This window comes from Gopherus evgoodei, unplaced genomic scaffold (assembly GCF_007399415.2).
Source record: "Gopherus evgoodei ecotype Sinaloan lineage unplaced genomic scaffold, rGopEvg1_v1.p scaffold_73_arrow_ctg1, whole genome shotgun sequence".
In the NCBI taxonomy this organism is placed as follows: Eukaryota; Metazoa; Chordata; order Testudines; family Testudinidae; genus Gopherus; species Gopherus evgoodei.
The window spans coordinates 48,911-71,100 of record NW_022060094.1 but is presented as its reverse complement, the minus strand read 5'-3'; the positions used below and the strand labels follow the sequence as shown (position 1 = coordinate 71,100).

Here is a 22,190-nt window from a genome sequence, read left to right as displayed (position 1 = left end):
TCTTAATTTCGTTCTCTCTGTCTTATCAAAGGTATTATGCATAATGTCTTTCTATAAAGGTAACTAATAGTATTGAACCACTCATCTATCTGCCTGTCGACTCTATCTATTTGCAATGTCATTTTCAATGACACCTAAAATATATTCATCTACAGGATTCTCTCTCATCTCACCCAGATTTGAGAGTCCCACAGACACACTGGAGAATCTTATCTGTCAAGAAAAACAGAAATTAGTCCAGCTGTGTTCCAGTAATGTGAGAGGTAAATCTAACCACATTAGCTGGCAGTGAAGTGTCTGGGCTGTTTGTTGTTGGTTTGTCTAGTGTTTATTCTCTCAACACTCTGGTATCTCATTCTTATTAATGGGATGGCACTGTGTGAGGTAGGGAAGTAGGAACACATGTGGAGGTGCTCTTTAATAATCATTCGTAGGGCTGCATGTCTGTCACAATGGGAAAGAAGTCACAAACACTGTGATTTTCCCATCTGTTCATGACTTTTTGTGTGTGTCCATGACACCCTGCAGTGGTGACTCCTGCAGTGCCTGTCCTGCGGGGCTGTACCCAGCCCTCCACTCCAGGCATTGTGACCAAGTGCACGGGGTCGCAGCACTGCTCAGGTGTGGCCCAACTGCCCCTCTGGAGTGGACACAGTAGCTACCAATGTCCCTTCCTGAGGTGAGTGTGGGACAGGGTGTCAGAATCGCCAACTAGAGATGAGTAAGATCCAAGGGATAGAACACCTGAGCTGTGTGAACATAGAGAGATGGGAAAGGGGATGGGGTGAAGCTGATTGTGTAACTGTTATTCTATCTAATTTATCTTTCTATCTATTATGAGATACCATGCAAACCCCTGAGAGGGATCTAAATACCTATATGGTCTCAACAGAACCGAGCTATGGAAGAAAACCTAACAGCAGTGACAGAGTTTGTCTTTCTGGGCTTCTCAGACCTCCAGCATCTGCAGCCCCTTCTTTTTGTCCTCATCTTACTCATCTACCTCTTCACACTGATAGGCAATGGCCTCATCATCACTGTCACAGTTGCTGACCTGGGCCTCCACATCCCCATGTATTTCTTCCTCAGGAACTTGTCAGTCTTAGAGATCTGCTACACTTCAGTGGTTGTCCCTAAGACCTTGACCAACCTCCTGTCACAGAAGCAGGCTATCTCTTTCCTGGGCTGTGCAGTCCAAATGTACTTCTACATTTTCTTTGGCAGCACAGAGTGTGGCCTGCTGACTGTTATGTCCTATGACCGGTAAGTTGCCATATGCAACCCCATGCGTTACTCACTCATCATGAGCAGAAAGGTCACCCTAAGCTTGGCAGCTATGGTGTGGATCGTGGGTAAGTTGGTAGCATGTGAGCAAACGGCAACCATATTCACGTTACTCTTCCATGGGCCGAATAAAATCAACCACTTCTTCTGCGACGTCCTCCCACTTCTTAGGCTGGTGAGCACAGACACATCGATCATCAATGCCATTATTTCCTTTCTCACTATGGTGTTTACAATAGTCCCCTTAATCTAAATCATCACCTCCTATGCAAGCATCATCTGCACCATTCTGAAGATGCACTCAGGAGAGGGAAGACACAAAGCTTTCTCCGCTTGCTCCTCACACCTAATCACAGTCATCTTATTCTACTGCAGCGCCTTTATCACCTACATGAGGCCCAGTTCCAATGTCTCTGTGGACACCGATCGAGCCCTCACCCTGTTGTACATGATCATTATTCCAACATTCAACCCAGTCATATACAGTCTGAGGAACAAAGAAGTCAAGGAGGCTCTGAGGAAATTCTTGACCAGGAGTAACATTTCTTTGTTCTCATAAATACAGTTGTTTTTTTTCTGATCATTGAGCCCCATTGAAGTGTCTCAACTTAGGAGGTGTCACAAAGTCGGAAAATGTCTGTATTATTGCTTAACAATATGATGTATAATTTGGTTTCCCTTTTTAGTTCTATATTGGCATCTGACTCGGGGGGGGATAGCTCAGTGGTCTGAACATGAGCTTGCTAAACCCACAGTTGTAAGTTCAATCCTTGAGGGGGGTATTCAGGGATCTGGGGCAAAAATCTGTCTGGGGAGTGGTCCTGCTTTGAGCAGGAGGATGGACTAGATGACCTTCTGAGATCTTCTGTGATTCTACGACAGTGTAATGTTAAAGCAAAGGAGGTTATAAAGTGTGCTGTTAAGGAATCCATGAAGGGTAATTCAGCCTCTGAGGTACCCACTTCAGATGGTTAAGACAACAATGGGCTGAGTCATCAACTGGGGGAAGAACCAGTCTGGCTGGCACCATCAATGTTAGGATGTTTTACTCTTCCTAAGGCTAGGGCTGAGATCAAAAGACCCTGAAGGGTTAAAAAGGAAGTGATTGGCTCTGCTGGAACCTGACAAAAAGACCCAGAGCCAACAGGGTGAAGATAGACAGAGTGAGAGCCAGGAACTGCAGTGGTCAAGCTGTAACTTGGTGCCCAGAGAGAACAGGAGACACCAAGGGTCCAGACCCAGGGGCTGGAGGGGAATGTCAAACATAAGGAAGACAATGGGTTTTTTGTTATTTTAAAAATCTGCTTCTCTAAGCACTGTGCATTTTTTGGACAAATACTCCTGTTTCTGTGTCACTAAAAATTATTCCTGACCACAGGGTCCCAACGGGGAACTTTGGCAGAGTCCAAAAATGTCTGGACCTGAGAAGTAATGGGATTGGCACCCATGAAGGGGGAAACTGGCAACCCCTTTGGAGTGTGGCTGGATTTCTGGATCCCACCCCAGAGAGAAGTAGAGGCATGAACTGGCCACATGGAAGGGGTTCACTCCTGGGGCTGGAGAAGGGTCTCAGAAAGGGACAGCTTACTCAGGAAGCATCCAGAAGGGCAGGTCACATTTAAAGCCTGGTCTGTATTTTATTACATCCACGTTTTAGGAAAGATGTGGACAAATTGGAGAGAGTCTGGAGCAGGGCCACCCAGAGGTTTCGGGGGGCCTGGGGCAAAGCAATTTCAGGGTCCCCTTCCATAAAAAAAGGTGCAATACTATAGAATACTATATTCTCGTGGGGGCCCCTGTGGGGCCCGGGGCCTGGGGCAAATTGCCACACTTGCCCCCCGAGCAGCAATGGTCTGGAGGAGAGCAACAAAAATGATCAAAGGGTTCAAAAACCTGACAGGAAGAAAGGTTAAAAAAACTTGGCCTGTTTAGTCTTAAGAAAAGGAGGCTGAGGTGGGACCTGACAACAGTCTTCAAGTATGTTAAGGGCTGATATAAAGAGGATGGTGATAAATTGTTCTCCATGTCCATTGAAGATAAAACAAGAAGCAATGGGCTTAATCTGTAGCAGGGGAGATGTAGGTTATAGATTAGGAAAATCTTTCTAACTAGAAGGGCAGTTAAATTCTGGACCAGGCTTCCAAGGGAGGTTGTGGAATTCCCATTATTGGAGCTTTCAAGAGCAGGTTGGACAACACCTAGCAGGGCTGCTCCAGGTTTACTTGTTCCTGTCTTAGCACAGAGGGCTGGACTTGATGACCTCTCGAGGTCCCACTCAGCCCTACATTTCTATGAATGTCTGACAACTACAACTGTCTAAATGACTTCTAATCTCCTACCAACAGCATTTTCTGTTAAAAAAAACAAACAAAAATAAAAACACCTGGGAAATTCACTCACAAAGAATTTGTGAATGCAGAGTTAGGTTTGTACAGGTCTGGTGACATTGCAAGCCTGTGTGCTTTGGCAATTTTGTGATTGTCACCTTCACTGAGACCTTTGTTTTCCATTATAACCTCCTTGTTGGTTTAGAACATCCAGATGCTAGTGAAAAGTGGCCCATCCTGACAGCATCAATCTTTCTGAGCACTGGTGCCCCTGCTAGAGTGCAGGATGCCTTGGAAATCACTCACAGGGAAAGATCCATCACTGGCCATCAATGTGTACTGATTCTTCTATCCTGGAACAATGGGTTTTCTGCTGGCAGGGCTGCAGACTTTGATTGACTCTCTACACAGAATCAAACAGGGGTAGGATTTGGAGCTGGGAATTTCCCTCAGCAAAAGCACCTGGAAACAGGATGTGGCTGTGAGACTCAGCATCACTTAAGGATGCTGACCAGAACCAAGGGTAGTGAGATCAGACTGAGAGGGGTGCTTTGAGGATGTTGTTCTCCTAAGTTCTGTACCTCTGGCGTTGTGTTGTAAAGTGTTTGTGTTTCTTGCTTTCCTGCTGCATTGTCACTAAAGGATTTGTCTGGGGTCTCACTTCCAGGTGAGGGGGAATGGGTATAAGGAACTGGTGGGCGGGAGAAATGAGTCAGTTGTTTTGTGGTCTAAGACAGGTGGATTGCAGACTCCCACTGCCCAAGAAGGGTGTCATGCATGAGGTCTTCACCTGGCAATATGCCTGAAAGAGACCCAGAGCTAAGGACAGTGACCAGTCACTATCTAGATCAAAAGGGGTTAGAATCACATGGGAACCATAATCTGGGTCTGAGTACAAAAGACTGATGCCTGACCAGGGGGAGGGCAGGGCCAGGTTGTAACAACACCCATTGTAATAAATGAGGCATTTCACATTTCCAAGCCTTTGTTTCAGGCTCTCTGCATACTCAGGCAGACATTGCCACAGGGGTTTCACTCAGGTCATATTTGCTAGGTTTTCTTTGCAACCACACCCTCTAAATGTAGACATAGGGCTATCTTCACCGGGGGATTTAGGTGCCTTACTTCCTAACTTAGGTTCCTAAGGCCAACATTTAGACACTATTAACAGTCATGAAACCCCTCCCGATAGTTGCCTAATGTCCTCAGGTGCCTACGTTTCCACCAGTAAAGTCCCAGAGGTGCCTACATTTTTGCTTGTGGGAAGCCATCAAATTATTGACACCACTAGGCAGCTCAGCCCTGACTCATGCCAACTCCCCAGTGGCATTTACAAACTTGGTGCTCCCTCAACTATCTCACTTTGGGGTTCTAATCTGGTAGGTGTGCTCAGAGGTGTCTCTCAATCTCCTTTGTTGAAGCTGTTCTATTCTGTGTATGTACTGAAATCTTCATTGGAGCAGGGAGTGAAATGCGAGTATCCCAGGAGAATGTCCTAGAAATTAGCTGTGTAGAATCCGAGAAGGTATAGAGAGAGTGGGAATAACTCTATAGCCTATTGGCTAATGCATTCTCCCGAGACCCAGGTTTCACTCCCTGCTCCAATGAAGATTTGCACATGTCAATACTACAGCCACACAGCAGTGTTGCTATTGCATAGACACTTACTTTGTCGCTGGAATGAGTTTATCCATTGATGTAGTGAATCTACCTATCTGAGAAATAGTAGCTAGGTCAACAGAAGAATTTGCCCTTTTACAAACTGCCCCCCTGCTCAATATCTCATGGCCTTGCCACACCCTGCCCCTGAAAAAGGCAGTGGGGAGGATTCTCCAAGCTGTCTAGAAGGGCTATGTGGGCCACAGCCAATGAGGGCCCAGCAGGCTTGTAAAAGAAGAACTGCAGGGCCAGAATGTGTCCATTCCTTGCTGGAACTGTTGGAGTGTGGATGGTGTGTGCCTGGCTGAGGGAATGAGAAGGAACTCTAGGCTGGTAGCTGGGACACTATTCAGACAAGGTCCTGAGGTAGAGGTCAAGAAGGCGCGGGGCTGTAGGGAAGTGGCCCAAGGAATTAAAGCAGCAGTATGACTTAGATAAAGGGACACAGTGAACGGCTGCTATCAACAGGGTCCCTGGGCTGGGACCCAGAGTAGTGGGCAGGCCTGAGTCCTCCCACCCCCATTAGCCACTGGGGGAGTAGTAGCCTGGATTTTGAGGCACCCCAGAAGTGGAATGGAATTCCTTAGTGGCCCAGCAAGAGAAATGGGGCCTGAAGCACCCAGAGAGGGCAAGGACATTGCCTTCTATGGAAATCCCCTGGGAGTACGGCTCAACACCAAGGCCAAGACCATTGATAGATTACAGAACTAATTAAGGACCTGAGCCCAAGGAGGGCTACAGGGAGAGAAAGTGCAAGCCTGCACACACTAGACCAAGGGCCTTCACTAGGGGTGAGAACCCCAACCCCATTACACCACTGTTTTCAGTTGCTTATAACTTTGCCAAATTCTTTCTGCTATCATGGCTAAATTCCATTTGAGGGCATTACTCCCTTCCTGCAAGACTAAATTCTCTAGGCTCCAGTTCACTCCTAATTAAAAATTTTGTAAAGCACCTCACACTATTATATCTACATGTCATAATTTAGTCACACATCACCGGGTACAAATAAGTCCTATTGACTCCCTAAAGCATATGTGGTTCTTCCTGAAAGAGAGAAAGGAGTCAATTTGGAATGGGGAAAGGTGGTGGTATGCTACTGAAGCTTGATCAGCTGTGGAGGTGACTTGAAATCATAGACTTCTTGGTCCTCCAATTTCCAGAGCAGCCTAGGATAGACCGTACGACAAAGTTAATAATTTGTGGATCTTATGGCAATAGGGCATTCTCTAGTTCTCTGCTAAGGCAAATGGAGTCTGGTGTTTCTGTTCACACCACATCCATATCCCAGTCTTCAACTAAAATACAGAAACATAAAATAGATCAAAATAAAACATAGGGTGATTCTATATTTTACCACTATCTTTTAATAATGCTTTTAATAAAAGCATTCACAATCATCATCTTCACCATCACCATCATCTCTGTCTCACAGCCAGTATTGAATCTATCAGAATCAGGTGGGTAGCAAGCCCTTGTCATAATATTATTTTCCTGCTTCTCTTTTTGTGTGTTTCTTTCTGTCTCTATCTATCTGACCATTTGTCTCTCTGTTGGAATATTCAAAACTTTCCAGTGTTGTGGAGGCAAAATATGGCTTTTCTGTAAAGCCTTGTATTAACCTTCCACGCCATTGAGGGGCATGTGGATTTCATATATGCAATCATGAGAAACGGCAATTTTCGTCATTTAGCTAAACTGAAAACAAATGGATCCCAATTACAAGAGGACTGCCATACTTTGCATGGTGGAAATATCAAGTAGTTAAAGAAAGAATAAAATGATTGCATATTTTGTATATTTGATTAATTAAAAATAAGTTACACTCCTCATCATTCTATCTCACCAAATTATTCACTCTTCATCTACATGCATCTCTCTCTCTCTCTTAATCTGAGTTAATTGAAATTTACAGTTGTGGAGGGTAGAATCTGGCTCTTTAGTAGAAAGACATTGTAACCTACTACGTCTTTGACAGGTACATACATTTCATACTTATCCTTTTATCTTATTTTAAAATGTTTATTTTGAATGCAATCTGGAAATGTATAGCAGCTAAAGAAATGAAGATTAGATTGTTTTTATATTTTACTAGCTAGTGGTAATAATCTTTCTCTCCACTGTCACTGTTTTCACAGTACCATGCCTCTGACTATAGGACTAGAGTTACAGTCCATGAAGATTAAAATCCTTTATTTATCACTTGAATATGTTTGATATGGTCCATTGAAGGACAAACTTTCTCCAATACACAAGCACTAGTCCTGGCTAAGGGAAAGACTGCTATCTAAGAGTTAAAGCAAAGATGGTGAATCAGGAGCTTTCCTATGTCCCCCTTCAGGTACTCATAATGGCATGTGATCTACCAATGAGGGAAGGATTCTTGAGTTCTATCCTGAGCTCAGAAAGGGAGTGAGCTCTGCTGTTTAGTGATCTGGGAGACTCAGAATCAGGACTCCTAGGTTCTATTCTCAACTATGACAGGTGAGTAGGGTCTATTGGTTAGAGAAGCAGAGGTTGGGAGCCAGCACTCCTGGTTTCTATTCCAAGTTTTGGCAGGTGAGGGGGGTCTAGTGGATGAGCACAGGGGGCTTGAGACAGGTCTCATGGATTGTATTGCAGGCTCTGGGAGGGAGTGTATTGTAGTGGTTAGAGCAGTGAGGTCTAGGAGCCACGAGCATTCTTCAGCCCTGGGAATGGTGCATGCTCTAGCAGTGACATTCCTGGGGTCTAATACAAGCTCCAGAAAGCAAGCAGGTTCTAGGGTTCAGATCAGGGTCAAGGAATCAGGATGTCTAGTCTCCTTTCCTGGATCTGAGAGGGAAATGGGATCTAATGGTTAGAGAGGATTAGTAGGAAGAAATTCTAGACTCCTGGTTCTGCCAGTGACCAAACTGAAATATGCAAATTCTTGTCTCATAACTCCTTTTCCCTTGTTTGTAGACCATTCTCCTCTCTGCTGCAGCCAGGTGAAGATGTGGTCATAGAGAATCAAACCACACCAACTGAATTCATCCTTCTTGGATTTCATAATATTCAGGGGTTACATTTCCTACTGTCTTGGGTTATCTCCATCATCTACATCTTCACCATCTTGGGGAACATGCTCATCATCTACCTCTCCTTGGTGGAACCATGTCTCCAAACCCCAATGTACTTCTTCCTGGGAAACCTCTCCCTCCTAGAAGTCTGCCTGACCACCACCGCTGTCCCCCAGATGCTGGTGCACCTTGTCTCATGCAGGAGCAGTATCTCCTATGCAAGGTGTGCAACACAACTCTACTTCTTCCTCTTTTTTGTGGGTGCTGAGTGCATGTTGCTGGCCACCATGGCGTATGACCGCTACATGGCCATATGCAAACCCCTGCGCTACACGCTGCTCATGAACAGGAAGTTTTGTGTTCTGCTGGTGTCAGTCTCCTGGCTTAGTGGTGCACTCAATGCAGCCTTGCACACATTCCTCACTATTCACCTGCCCTTCTGTGAGGCCAACAGGATCAACTTCTTCTACTGTGATACCCCACCACTGCTGGCTCTTTCCTGTGGAGACATCTCACTCAATATCACCATGATACTGGTCTCCAGCATCTTCTTGGGGTGGAGCCCCACCATGTGCACTGGACTTTCATATGGGTACATTGTTTCAAGGATACTGAAGATACATTCCCCTGAGGGGAGGAGCAAGGCCTTCTCCACCTGTGTGTCACATCTCACTGCAGTCCTGCTCTACTATCTTCACCTATGTCAGACCTCTGTCTAGCTACTCACTGGATAATAACAAGTTAATCTATCTGCTGTACAACATCATCACCCTCATGTTAAACCCATTGATCTATACTCTGAGGAACAAGGATGTGAAGAGAGCCATGAGAAATGTCCTTGTGAGGAAAATGTTCTTCTAAGAGAATCAAGAATACTGGCATCGGTATCTACTTCCATTAATGGGATGTAGTAAGTTAGAACATATGGGTTCTGGGAGTCAGGACTCCTGGGTTCTATTCTGCTTTCTGGGAAGGGAGTGGGTTTTAGTGGTTAGAGAAGGGGGACACTGAGAGTCAGGATCCTAGGTTACATTTGATGACTCTTGCAGGGGAATGGGTCTAGGATTTGGAGCAGCAGAGTTGAATCCCCGGGACTATTGCCAAGAGCTTTCATATCTGTGAATGAAAGCTTTTATAGAGTGCTAAATGTTATTAAATGTGGAGGTTAATCACTAGGAAGGTTTAAGAAAGGATCCAACAGTAGAACATTACAATTAACCTTAATTTATAAACATACTGTTTGTTGCTGTGTGGCCTTGAATGTGTTTCACATATTTATGAAAGACGTGGACAAATCGGAGAGAGTGCAGCTGAGAGTAACACAAATGATAAAAGGTTTAGCAAACCTGACTTATGTGGAAAGGTGAAAAAAGGTGGGCACGTTTAGTCTTGAGAAAAGAAGACTGATTGGGTACCTGATAACAGACTTCAAATATATTAATGACTCATCTAAAGATGACAGGGATCAAATGTTCTTCATGCCCCCTGAAGGTAGGAGAAGCAGCAATGGACTTAATCTGCAGCAAGGGAGATTTAGGTTAGCTATTAGGAGAAGCTTTCTAACTCTCAGGGGAGTTGAGCTCTGGACAGGGGCCTTCGGCAGCTTGCCTGCAGGAGGTTCCCGGTCCCACGGATTCAGCGGCAGCCTGCGGGAGGTCTGCTGAAACTGTGGGACCAGAGGACCCTCCTCAGGCATGCCGCTGAAAGCACCCTGTCTGCCGCCCTCGCGGCGACCGGCAGAGAGCCCCTCATGGCTTGCCGCCCCAAGCACACGCTTGGCATGCTGGTGCCTGGAGTCGCCCCTGGCTCTGGAACAGTCTTCTAAGGGAAGTTGTGGAATCCCCATCACTGGAGGTTTTTAAGAACAGGTTGGACAGGCACATGTCAGGTCTGGTCTAGGTTCAGTTGGTCCTGCCTCAGCACAGGGGGCTGGACTTGATGACCTCTCAAGGTCCCTTACAGCCTGACATTTCTATGATTCTATGATATACATCTGACTAAAACAATGAAATTTTGGGCCAGTCCTTCAACTACTTAAGCATGTGGGCTCTGATTTCCGAGGGAGCCTAAGGGAGTTAGGCATCCAACTCCCATTGATTTTTGAATGAACTCCTTTATGCCCCTTTAAGAATCATGGCCATAAGTAATTGTTGGATTGATTTACATCCTCTCCCCTCCTGCCAATGCACGTGAATCCCTTCACTCATGGGAGCAAGAGTCCACAGGCCTGTAAAGGCCTCTGCCATGTTTCATTTGATGCTCCATCCCTGATATGGGTGCATATTAGTAGTGGGTGAATTGAACATTCCCTATTGCCTAACTCCCTCAAAGGCTGAGGCTTGGATTTTCATGGGAGCCAAAGAGATGTAGGTGTCCATCTCCCATTGGGAGTTAACCACCTTCAAAAAACAAAACAAAACCTCCCAACCTTTTTCCATCTGTAAAGTCATTTCATATCTTTAGATGAGAAAGACTGTGGAAGGTCTGGTTTACACTGCAAATTTTGCCCAATAGCTATGTGGGCTAAGAGTGTGAAAAAAGTCACAGTCCCTCACTGACATGCTATGACACCAAAATCCATCATGTAGAGGAACTATGCTGACTGAAGAGTGTGTCTGATGGTACAGCTTATGTCATTCAGGCGGATGATGTAGCTATGCCACTATGGGGCTCTGCTGACACACCAATCCCAGCCAGGAGTCTATAATAAACAAGCCCAAGGTGACCAAAAGGTTTAGTTATGGTATTTCTCATTTCCCTGTGTTTAATTCTCATTAACTTATACTAATTATGTTCATTTCTCTCTGCTTTTGTGTACTATTTAATCCTGTTATATGTATTTTTTTTCTCTGCAAAATGCGTGGGGTATATTTTGTCTAAAAGGGTGTTACATAAAATAAAATTGATTTCATATTATTCTTTAGTATCTATCAAATCTGTCCTATCTATGCCATCAAGAAATAAGGTGTGCATTTTTAACATTGAGAGTAATTAACCATTGGAAAAACTTACCAAGGATTGCGGTACATTCTTCATCTCTGACAATTTTTAAATCAAGATGGGATTTTTTTTCCCCAAAAAAATATCTCTAGAAATTATTTTGGACAATTCTCTGACCTATGTTATAAGGGAGGTCAGACTAGCTGATCACAATGGTCCCTTCTGGTCCATGAATTTATAGCTACTTATATGATTCCCATCACCATAGTATCTGAGCATCTCACTAATAGCTCAGAGAAGGCAATGAGGTTTGTTCATTGCACATGGGTCTATTTTTATTTGGGAGGCTTCTGGCATTCTGGGGCCCTGATCTGAGCACAGAATTTCCAGGAGTGGGGAGGGTCTCCTCAGACTCATACAAGGAGGGGCTACCTCATCCCTGCTATAGGAAAGAGGCCTTGGGGAAAAAAGGGGCCTACAGCTGAGCAGGTTCTATTTCCCTAGGGATGTATATAGAGGGAGTATTCCCGCTCTGCTCTGGGGAGGCCAGACAGAGAGACCAAGTACGAGAATGACTCTGTAGCCTAGTGGTTAGAGCACTCAGCTGGGAGACCCAGAATCCAGTTCCCCTGCTCCAATGACTTTCATTATTTACCCACCCTGGAATGACTCCAACAGGAGGGACTGAGTGAGCCCCCAGTCAGAATATCCCACCAGGACAGTGGTTTGAGAGGTGGCAAAGCCCTGTTCAAATCCTTTTGCCACTCAGCATGAGGGATGTGAACCTGGGGTCTCCCATATCCCAGGTGCATCTCATAACCATTAGGCTAAAAGTTTTAGGGGAGCGCCTCTTTCCCCCACTTGCAAAAAAAAGCTTAGGTGTTGAACTGCCTGAGAGGGGCAGGGTTTAGCACACATTCCTCTCCTTGTCATGTCCATTGGTTACCTTAGCTGATTCCCCAATCAGAGTTCTGGCTTTTGCAAATCTCATTCTGAGGCACCTGTCACTTCCCACTCATTGCACAGGAAGCCTGAGAGCTGAACTCAGCCTTTGTGAATCCCAGACTCCCAGTGGTTTTCTAGGTACCTAAAAGTTAGGTCTGGTGACACTCAGTGTCCCCACGCCTAGTTTATGAAGTTAGCCCCTAGTTCTTCTGGATGGTGCCAGGCAGACAGTCCAGGAGCCTGCCTCACTCCAGTTGACTCATGGAGAAGCATGTCACGGCATTAGCCCTCCCTGTGTCGACACACAAGCATCTGTGGACTCCAGCACTCACTGCGGCACTAAAACTCCACCAGATGCAGGGGGTAATTGGCCAAAGCTACGGATGTCTCTCCCCACAGCAGTAGTGGGGCTAGATGACCATTTGTGGTCCCCTGTTAAACAGGGTAACTGTCATAGGTTTCACCTCCACTCTGAACTTTAGGGTACAGATGTGGAGACCTGCATGAGAACCCCTAAGCTTAATTACCAGCTTAGATCAGTATGCTGCCACCACCCAAATCGTTTAAAACAGCTGTTTATGAGTCAGTTGGGAAACTTTGTCTTCCCCCACAAAATATCTTCCCCCAAGTACTGTAACCCTTCCCTGGGTAACCTTGTGAGACTTCCCCCACCAATTTCCTGGTGAACACTGATCCAAACCCCTTGGACCTTAAAACAAGGAAAAAATCAATCAGGTTCTTTAAAAGAAGACTTTTAATTAAGGAAAGGAGTGAAAGGAATACCTCTGAGATTAGCATGTAAATTAATCTCACAAACAACAGATTTAAAACACAGAGGATGTTCCCCTGGGAAAAAACCTTAGTTACACAAAAGAAAACCCAATTTGATTATCCCTCTAATGCAAATAAGACAAAGTCACTAAAGGAAATAAACATAAGCTAATTCATTCTTTCTCCAATAATCACTACCGTAGTAGAGTCCTCGATCTTTTCACTCCGGCACAGAACTTAATTAATAGAACAAAGGAAGAACTTCCCTTCTTCCTCTTGAAACATCTTGTCCCCCCATTGGTTCCTCTGGACAGGTGTCAGCTAGGCTAGGCGAACTTCTTAACCCTTAACCCTTAACTGTCTACCCTTCTGTTCCAGGACCCACAACCAAAGTGCCCCGAAGACCTGCGGCGGGAGCCCCTCACCACTGAATTATCACCCAAGACCCGGCTGCACTTCAGCGTCAGGTCTCGCTTCAGCGGTAATTTGGCGGCGGGGGGGGCCTTCCGCTCCAGAGTGGAAGGACCTCCTGCCGGCGAAGATCGGGAGTGGAAGAAGCTCTGGGGACCCGGGCCCCACGAGAGTTTTCCGGGGCCCCCAGAGCGAGTGAAGGACCTTGCTCCAGGGGCCCCGAAAAACTCTCGTAGGGGCCCCTGCGGGGTCTGAGGCAAATTGCCCCAATTGCCCGCCCCTCTGGGCAGTCCTGACTTTATCCCAGATGTCCCAGCCTCTGGAGTTTGGGTTCAGCTGAGCTGCCCCTCTCTCTGAAGCTGTGTCTTTCAATTGGGCACCCAGTCCTACTGTCCTCTTTTCTGAGCCTGGTTAAATTGATGTGGGATTACACAATTTTATAATTGTATTTATATTATTTGAACAAATATACGTGGAACTGAAATAAGATTGACTTGCCTGTAATCCACAGAATCATCACTAGCTATTTTTGTGAAGAAAAATACCATATTTGTAACTGTCCTGACTTCTAGCAAAAGCAGCTCATTTTGTTGATAGAGAACAACACTTGTAGAGGTAGTCAGGTGATGGTCCTTTTCCCCACTCAAAATTTCAACAAAACACATTTTTTCCATTTGCCAATTTTTTTTTTCCATTTCCATTTTGGTTCCCCAAAAAATAAAAAAAAACAAATTGGGGGAGGGAGGTGACAGTGGATTAGTTTTATTTTTATATGAAAAACCAGAACATTTTCATCAAAGACTTGGACTTAAAGAAAAAAGTACTACGGTGGAGAAATGTCTTCTAATGTGAGAGAAACCAGGTGGGTCACAAGTTGGTCCAATAAAAGATACTACCTCACCCACCTGATATCTCTAGTATACTGAGACTAGCCTGGCTATAGCACTTCTAATGAGAGAGTCAGTGTAAGTTTCACTTCTGTCTAGTATGAACTAGATTGAGATGTCATGATAGTAGATTTTCAAAGGAGTTTAAGGGAATTAGGCACTTTCAAAGGAGTTTAAGGGAATTAGGCACTCATATCCCATCAAACTTTAAGGTGGTTGGATGCCTAACTCCCTTCAACCTATATTTTTATCATCGTGTGCCATGCTGCATATCTTTGTCTGATATATGTTTAAATAAGTGCATTTTTCGTGTCTGAATATCAGTGATATCAGCCTTCAAGATCCATCACAAATGTCAAGCACTCAGCAGCTCATACCTGCTCTGCTGCACACCATCCAGCCATCTCGCTACTGGTTGTCTCTTATTACAATGACCCTCCACTATTCCTTCCACAATAACTTTCTCAAAGTTATTTCCATCTCAACACCTAATGTAATCAAAGTATATAAGTTTGCAGTTGTGATTTCCAACACCAGGGTCTGCTTCTCTCCAATAAAATTTCAAACATAGGCATTTGTCTTTATTTCTTTTTCTTTTTTTCCATATTTTTCCATCCATGAGATAAGCAAGAGTCTTCGCCAGCACTGCATTTCAAAAGCTTCAATTTTCTTCTGGTCAGCAGCCTTAGCTTCCCAGAATTCTTATCCACAAATTGCTATGGAAAAAAAAATTAGGCTTTTCCTCAGTCACACCTTTGTGTTTCTTAGGAGTTAGGTATTCAACCATTGTCAGCCATCGTGTGTGGAACCTGATTTTAAAAAATCCTGCTTGACGCACAGTCCCTGCATTGGTATAAGTATTTCAGTTAGGAGTATATATATTTTTAATCAAAATAATTATAGTTTAACTGGATCACCCTCTAGAAGGCTCAGTTTTAGTGTTATAAATGTACCCTTTCCAAACTGCATTCAGTTATCCTGGTATAAAGACTTGGGGCCAGATTTCCAAAGGTATCCAGGCACCTAAAGATGCACGTATTTCCCAGTGGGATTTTCAGAAGTTTCCAAGCATGTTAGACACCTATGTTGCATTGGTTTCAAAGGGTGTTAGGCACCTAACTTGCTTAGATGGTTTTGAAAATAGCATACAAAGGTTCCTAAGTGCTCGAGTCACTTTTAAAAAAATGAGACTTAGCTGAGGCATTTGGGCATTGTTGAAAATAGTTCCCTAGGTTATTAGCAGTTTGTTGCTCTGGTGTCCAGCTGCATGTAGCCTGTAAAGGACTGATCTGCCAGAAGGGAATTCCCTACTGGTGCGATAAAGTCAGGAGAGTTAGAAACACCATTACCATCCTGCAAGTGCCAAAAATGCATACATAATAGTGCAGCTGAAATGATAATATTAAGCCAAACCTTAGGTCTTTACTCAGGGTCAGATCCTCAACTGCTGTATGTGAGTCACGTTAATATATACCAGATGAAGGCCTAATCCTCATTAGTTGCACAGTGCTTCCTCAAACACAGGTCTTACTCCTTCTCCTGTGTCAGTTTCTATGAGTAGGGACTTAGTAAGCACCTCAACACTTGGCCTGGTGGCTCACAATTTATTTCTATTCTTGAGCCAAGTTCAGAAATCTTTACTAGTTACAATTTATTCATGCAAAGCTCAGGAATGCATTTACACTGTTCTTTTGTGAGAAAGGACTAATTCCAGGAGCGGCTCATAGCTGTGAATCCAAGGACTCCCTGGGTCACAGCTCCCCACTCATCTGGCTGACTTTAGAAGATCCCCTTTTTAGGCACTTAACTCTCCCCTTGCATTGTATAGGAAGCCTGAGCACCTCACTCGGGGTTGTGGTATCCATTAGGCAGCAGGGTGCCTAAACATTAAGCATTGCAATGATGAGTCTAAGACCCCTTTGTGGACTTTCACATTAGTTGGGTGCCTAACTCTCATAGGTGCCTTTGAAATTCTCACTCTATTAATTTGTCCATCGCACCTTCTATCTATCTATCTATCTAGTTCAATGGGAATTGAAGTCACCCAGGTATTTTACATTAATTTTCTTCTTATTATATCTTTTTATTATAAATATTATTTTTTTTCTTTTATAATTTCAAATAGACTAATAACTCTGCCTCAACATATCTTATTGCAATGTATAGTATGTGATAGACCCAGGCCAGTTGGGTACAGCAGAATAGCAGAAGGCAGATATACTGGCCACTGGATTAACGGTTTTCTGTTCCCTGACTGACCAGAGCAGGTGCTGCTCCAAGCTAGTGAGAACACCTGATTCTAATTAACCTGCAAAAAGTCAGGTAAGGCTGTTAAGCTAATGTGACCACGTGACTCTAATTAAGACCTCACTGATACTGTAAAAAGGACTCACTCCAGTAAGGAGAGGAGAGCCAGAGGACTGCAAGTGTGGTTGAAGGGCTGGTTAATGAATATACCCTCAAACTATCATTAAGGGAGGCCTAAGGTAAGGGTGAAGAAGGAAGAAGCAGGAGAGCTGTGGGGACATGTCCCAGGGAAATCTAGCAACTCTGGCAGTGAAAGCTTGGCTGCCAACAGCTGCTGCCATTAGGGTTCCTGGGCTGGAACCTGGACTAGAGGGTGGGCCAGGTTCCCCTCAACCCAGCACTACAGGAACATCTCCTGGGATGGGAAGTCAGGCCCCTGTCAGGACAGGAGGCTAAACTGTTCTGAAATAAGCCTCCAGGGACAACAGACACTGTGAGAGTTCTCTCACCAACCTCCTTGCTGGCCTATGATGAAAAGGGCTCAGTAGACTGTAACGTTAGCCTTAGAGAGAGAAGGCCTACATGGAGGGTCACAGTGAGCCACTGAGGCTAGCATAAACCCGCCTAGAAGCGCAGGACCCAAGTGGGCAAGGTCAGAGCTCTGCCACAAGTAGTAAACAAAAAAAAATCATATACTTAATACCAATTCACCTCAGTTTGTTCATGTGGGTCTATGTTTTAAGCTGCTTATGAATTCATTTTAGGGATACACATGAATGCTCAGTGAGGTACATAGGTTTTAAATGTATATTTGTTACATGTAGGTGGTAACATAGGTAGACAAGCCATCAAAAGAGTATATTTACATCAGAATACACAGAGGTAATTATTATACAAATATGTACAGTGTACACAGTTATTTAGTCAATATTGTTATACTCGGACCCTCGTGTAGTTATAGAAGAGTATTTAACACAGTTATTATTTTACATATCTAATATATAGTATATTTGATGCATACTTAGTGCAGGAATTACTGGACTAAATTCTCTGGCCTGTGCTCGGTGGGAGGTTAGACTAGATTATCACAATAGTCTCCTATGGCCTTAAAAATCAAGGAATCTATGATATATATCCTGAAGCTATAATCAGTGCTCCTGGCATAGACACCTGCACCTGTGCAGAACATAATAGAAGTTCACATCTTCCTCACAGAGCCGTAGTGTGGCACGAGCAATGTAGGTTTGTAAAGCTCTATCAGAGTATTCAACAGAAAGTCATTCACAAGTGCTGAGAATTGTTATTTGAAATTATTTCAGGGAGTTTGGGGAAATGCATTCAAGAGACAGCCAAACATGTTTGCACTGGAGTGATAGAACACGAAAAGAGGCAGCCGATTGCGCTTTACTGTAAAACTGATGGGATTTTTTACATTTTTGAAATTTTGATGAAAATTTTTAGGCTTACACACACACAAGGTGGAAATGTGATGAAATATTTCTCCTTTTCAACCAAATGTATAGTTTTTCCTCTAACATTTCAAATTTTGAAGATAGAATTTGGAGACAGCACTTTTACTAAATATTATCTTTTGTTTTTCAATCAACTTGCAATCTGGTCAAAAAGTTTGGAATTTCAGAAGTTGGATAAAAAAATCCTTAAAATTTTGATTAAAATAGTGAATTTTTTTAAAAAACACAATTTTCCCTACCCGTTTTCCCTCCAGGTATAGAACAGGTCATTCCCCTCCCCCATAGCAAAATGTCAATGAAGAAAAGAGGGCAAAGAGGGAGAAATTCAGGAAAATGCTGGTGGATTTCTCTTATTCTTCCCATTTTGACTAACTCTCCTTTTTTGGTGTTTTACTGTAACTGGGGAGAGGGATGCAGTCCATTTCCTCTAATCCGAGTACTTGATTTTTTAGTAGGATTGAATCACCCTTCATTGACTGCAGTCCCTTTCCCCTAATCCCATCCATGGTCATTTTCCAGGTTAGTTGTCCTTGGTGGGGTTTTTCAAAGGGGTCTTAGGGAGTTAGGTATCAAATTCCCATTGAACTTCAATAGGAGTAAGATGCCTATCTTCCTTAGGTTCTTTTGAAATGTCCAACAAATGGAATCTGTGAATTTTTCCTAAATAACTTAAAGAAGCTTATATGTTGTCCCAGCTCTTGAACCCAGGCCTGGGAGTCCCCAGACAATGCCCATATCCCAGCTGCCACTCAATGCCTATTGAAACTTGGGCTGAGAAGCTACTAGGACTATAACTCCAGCCAAGGTGTCTCCTGATCTACATAAGACATGAGTCTTGTGCAGCTCATGGCGCTCGAGCAGTAGCAACTTTTGCTTTTTAGCTCTGGAGGCCCCTAGTTCAATCCCTGGTGAGTCACACAAATGGCATTTATCACCCAAGTGGGGATTTGAAGTGTTGTGGTCTCAGGGGCTTGGTTGATCTTCCTTTGCTCAGATGATGTATATAAGCCCCTTATCAGTCTATATTACATGCCTCTCCTCTGCATCCAGTCTGTAAAGGATGAAGGAAGCGTTATATATTTAGGTTAATATCTTTAGCTCAAGCTGGACTCAGGTGTTCCTTGTGGAAGTCTCAGGTTCCATCTCTTCTGGCAGCATGATGGGGGTTGAGTGACCAGAGTGCAGCGAGTGAACAGGTAAGCCTGCACTCTGATCAGTTGGATGTTAATTAGTTCCCCTTGAGAAAGCTGAGGGGTGTTATTAGACAATCAAGCTGGCTGGCTGCATGGGATAAGGAGCCAATTAGCCCATCAGTCCAAGGCTGATAAAAAGGCAGGAAGAAAGTCCAAAACAGGAAAAGAGAGCAGGGATCAGGGTTGGCTAAGCTCAGTTACATGGAGTCCTCCAGGGAGGGAGATCTCAGTTCCCCTCAGGTCCTGGGGAGAGAGACAAAAAGTGCTGTAGGTGCTGTAAATAGATTGTTACATTGGGGTGGTTGTGGAAATGGTGAAGGGAACTTAAAATAACAGGGTCTGGTGAAGGCGCAACCAGTTGACTCTGTTCAGTTTCTGCAGGGAAGAAGGCAGGAGAGAAACCATGCCCTGTGACAGGCTGACCCACATAGACCCACTAACAATACTGCTTTGCATGGTCCCATATCGAGAAATGCTGTTGTGACCTGATCCACTGGTGTCCCCGTTCTCAGCTGATCTGATATACAACATAGGTAGGAAACAGTACAAATCTATGAGTGTCATGAGCAAAGAATACAACAGCCTTCAACTGTGTGGCATCCATCCGCCTAACCCTGTGGGAAGAGTAGACATAACACTATATAGAAAACCAACAGTGTCAAGGAAGTTCTCACATCCCCAGAACACAGAGACACCAGCAAACACCAAAATAAAGTGTACATGGTGAAACCAAGAGATGAGTAAGATTAAGTTGGGATCAGACTGCCATGGAGAGAACAAAGTCAGTGGGGCTACACTGATTTTCTCCCTCTGAGGATCTGAGCACTGATATCTATGTATAAATAAAATAAAATAATGTCTTTCCTAGAGCTTTACTTAGGGCTGAAAAGTGTATGAGGTTAAATGTTTTAATTAATTATTGAGTGAAAATAAGTGTGACCCATGAGAAACTTTCAGGGACCTATGCCCAAAGGAACCCAGGGATTATCTCAGACATTATTTGGTATAAATTGCACATCTTTCAATGAGATAAAGGGCGTTTCTTCATCTCTTAGCTAGGGTAGGCATATCAGAGCTTTGCAAACATTAGGTCTAACATTGCTGATGTCTCTTGAGTGATTTGCTCATCCAGGGTTATGCTCACTCAGTGTCCTTTCACAATGGACTTGTGAGGCAGAGTATGCTTTTACTTATATGAGTCCAAAAGCTACAGGTCAGAGTGAAAACTTCATATCCGCACCAATTCTCACATAGAGTCCAGGTGACTTTGAATTCTTTTAATCAGCTGAACTCTTTTCCTTGTTCAAAGACATTTTACTAATGAGCTATTGGAGTCTGGGACCAGGTGTGTGGGTTCCAATCTTGGCTTTTCCATTGGTCTGATGGATCACTTTTCCCTTTCTGAACCTCACAGTCTCCATTTGTAAATTAGGGGATGGTGATATTTACCCTGTTTCTTCAGACACGTGGATGTCCCCTGATGAAAAGTGCTAGCTCAGAGATAGTGTTGATGAAAATCATCATCAATTTGCATGAAAGAATAAAGTCATTTAAAACTCATCTCCAATGACCCATGTAGATCTGTTTTTTTAACTATTTCAAGCTATGATGACCTCCCCTCCAAAAAGTGATGACCCCGCCATCCCATGCCACCTTTACTTCTGCGCTGCTGCTGGAGAGGTGCTGCTTTCAGAGCTGGGCACCCGACCAGTAGCCGCCGCTCTAGTGACCTCCCTACAATGGGTTTGCGACCTCCTTTTGGATTGGGACCCCCAGTTTGTGAAACACTAGACTAGATGATTTAGTTGTCTCTTCTGGCCTTAAACACTATAAACCTATGAAAGTATAAAATTTCCCATCACTCCTCATGTATTTAAATGTCTTCATTAAATTAACTTCTCTGGGCCTTTGTTTCCTTCCCACCTTTGTCTGTCTTGTCTATTTCCACCATAAGTAGACTTAGCACAATTTGATCTTTTAATAACTTCAGCTGAAAATATTGATGCTTATTTTAAAGCTTTTTTTCAGTTTTTATTGATTTTACATTGTCACAGTTGAGGGAAACTATATGGGGAGGTCAGACTTTGGGGGTGTGTCAGACAATAATTATTTAGCAACAGTAGACGTTGAGATTCAAAAAGTTAAAACTTTATAACCATTAAAACACAAATTGTAAAGAAATCATGTCAAACTATACAAAGTAAATAGCCTTAAATTAAACTCTAATAAGTTCTCAAAAACCGTTTTTCTTACTTTACCCATCTGCAAAGGTTGATTATTATAGCTGGAAATATTTTGTCCGTTTGTGCGTATCCGGTAAAACTGACATTTATTGACATTATCAATAAAAATCTAATCCTTTTGGGCCTAACCATAACCTCTTTTGGGCATGGACTGTTTTTCACTATGTGTTTGTACAGCACCCAGCACAACGGGGCCTTAGTCTTGACTGGAGCATCTGGGGGCTATAATAATGCAAGATGATAATGATAATATAAACACACATATTAATTTTCATTCCAATACCATAACGTTCAAATGAATTATATTCTAAACTTTTCTCTACTAAAACTTGAACCCTGGATTTTATTCCTGGCTCTGCCACTGACAGGTTGTGTGACCTTGGGCAAGTCACGTCCATCCTCTGTGCCTCAGTTTCCCTTCCCTTCCCTTTGTCTGCTTTCTCTATTTAGTCTGTAAGCCTTTTAGTGCAGGGACTGTCTCTAACTCTGTTTCACTGTGCCCAGATCTTAGTTATGGCCTCTGGGTACTATAATATTGAAAATCACTCACTAGATGACTATCAAGAGCAGAAAGTTGTCATTACAGCAATAATAATTATAATCAGGTTCAGAATGGTAGCCGGGTTAGTCTGTATCAGAAAAAACAATGAGGAGTCCTTGTGGCACCTTAGAGACTTAACAAATTTATTTAGGCATAAGCTTTCATGGGCTAGAACCCACTTCATCAGATGCATGGAGTGGAGCAGGTATAAATACACGAAAAGATGGGA

General features: G+C 43.6%; 1 pseudogene; it reads left to right on the top strand.

The window, feature by feature from the left end:
* Nucleotides 1-901: 901 nt before the first annotated feature.
* Nucleotides 902-9,172, top strand: LOC115643844 (annotated as a pseudogene).
* Nucleotides 9,173-22,190: the final 13,018 nt, after the last annotated feature.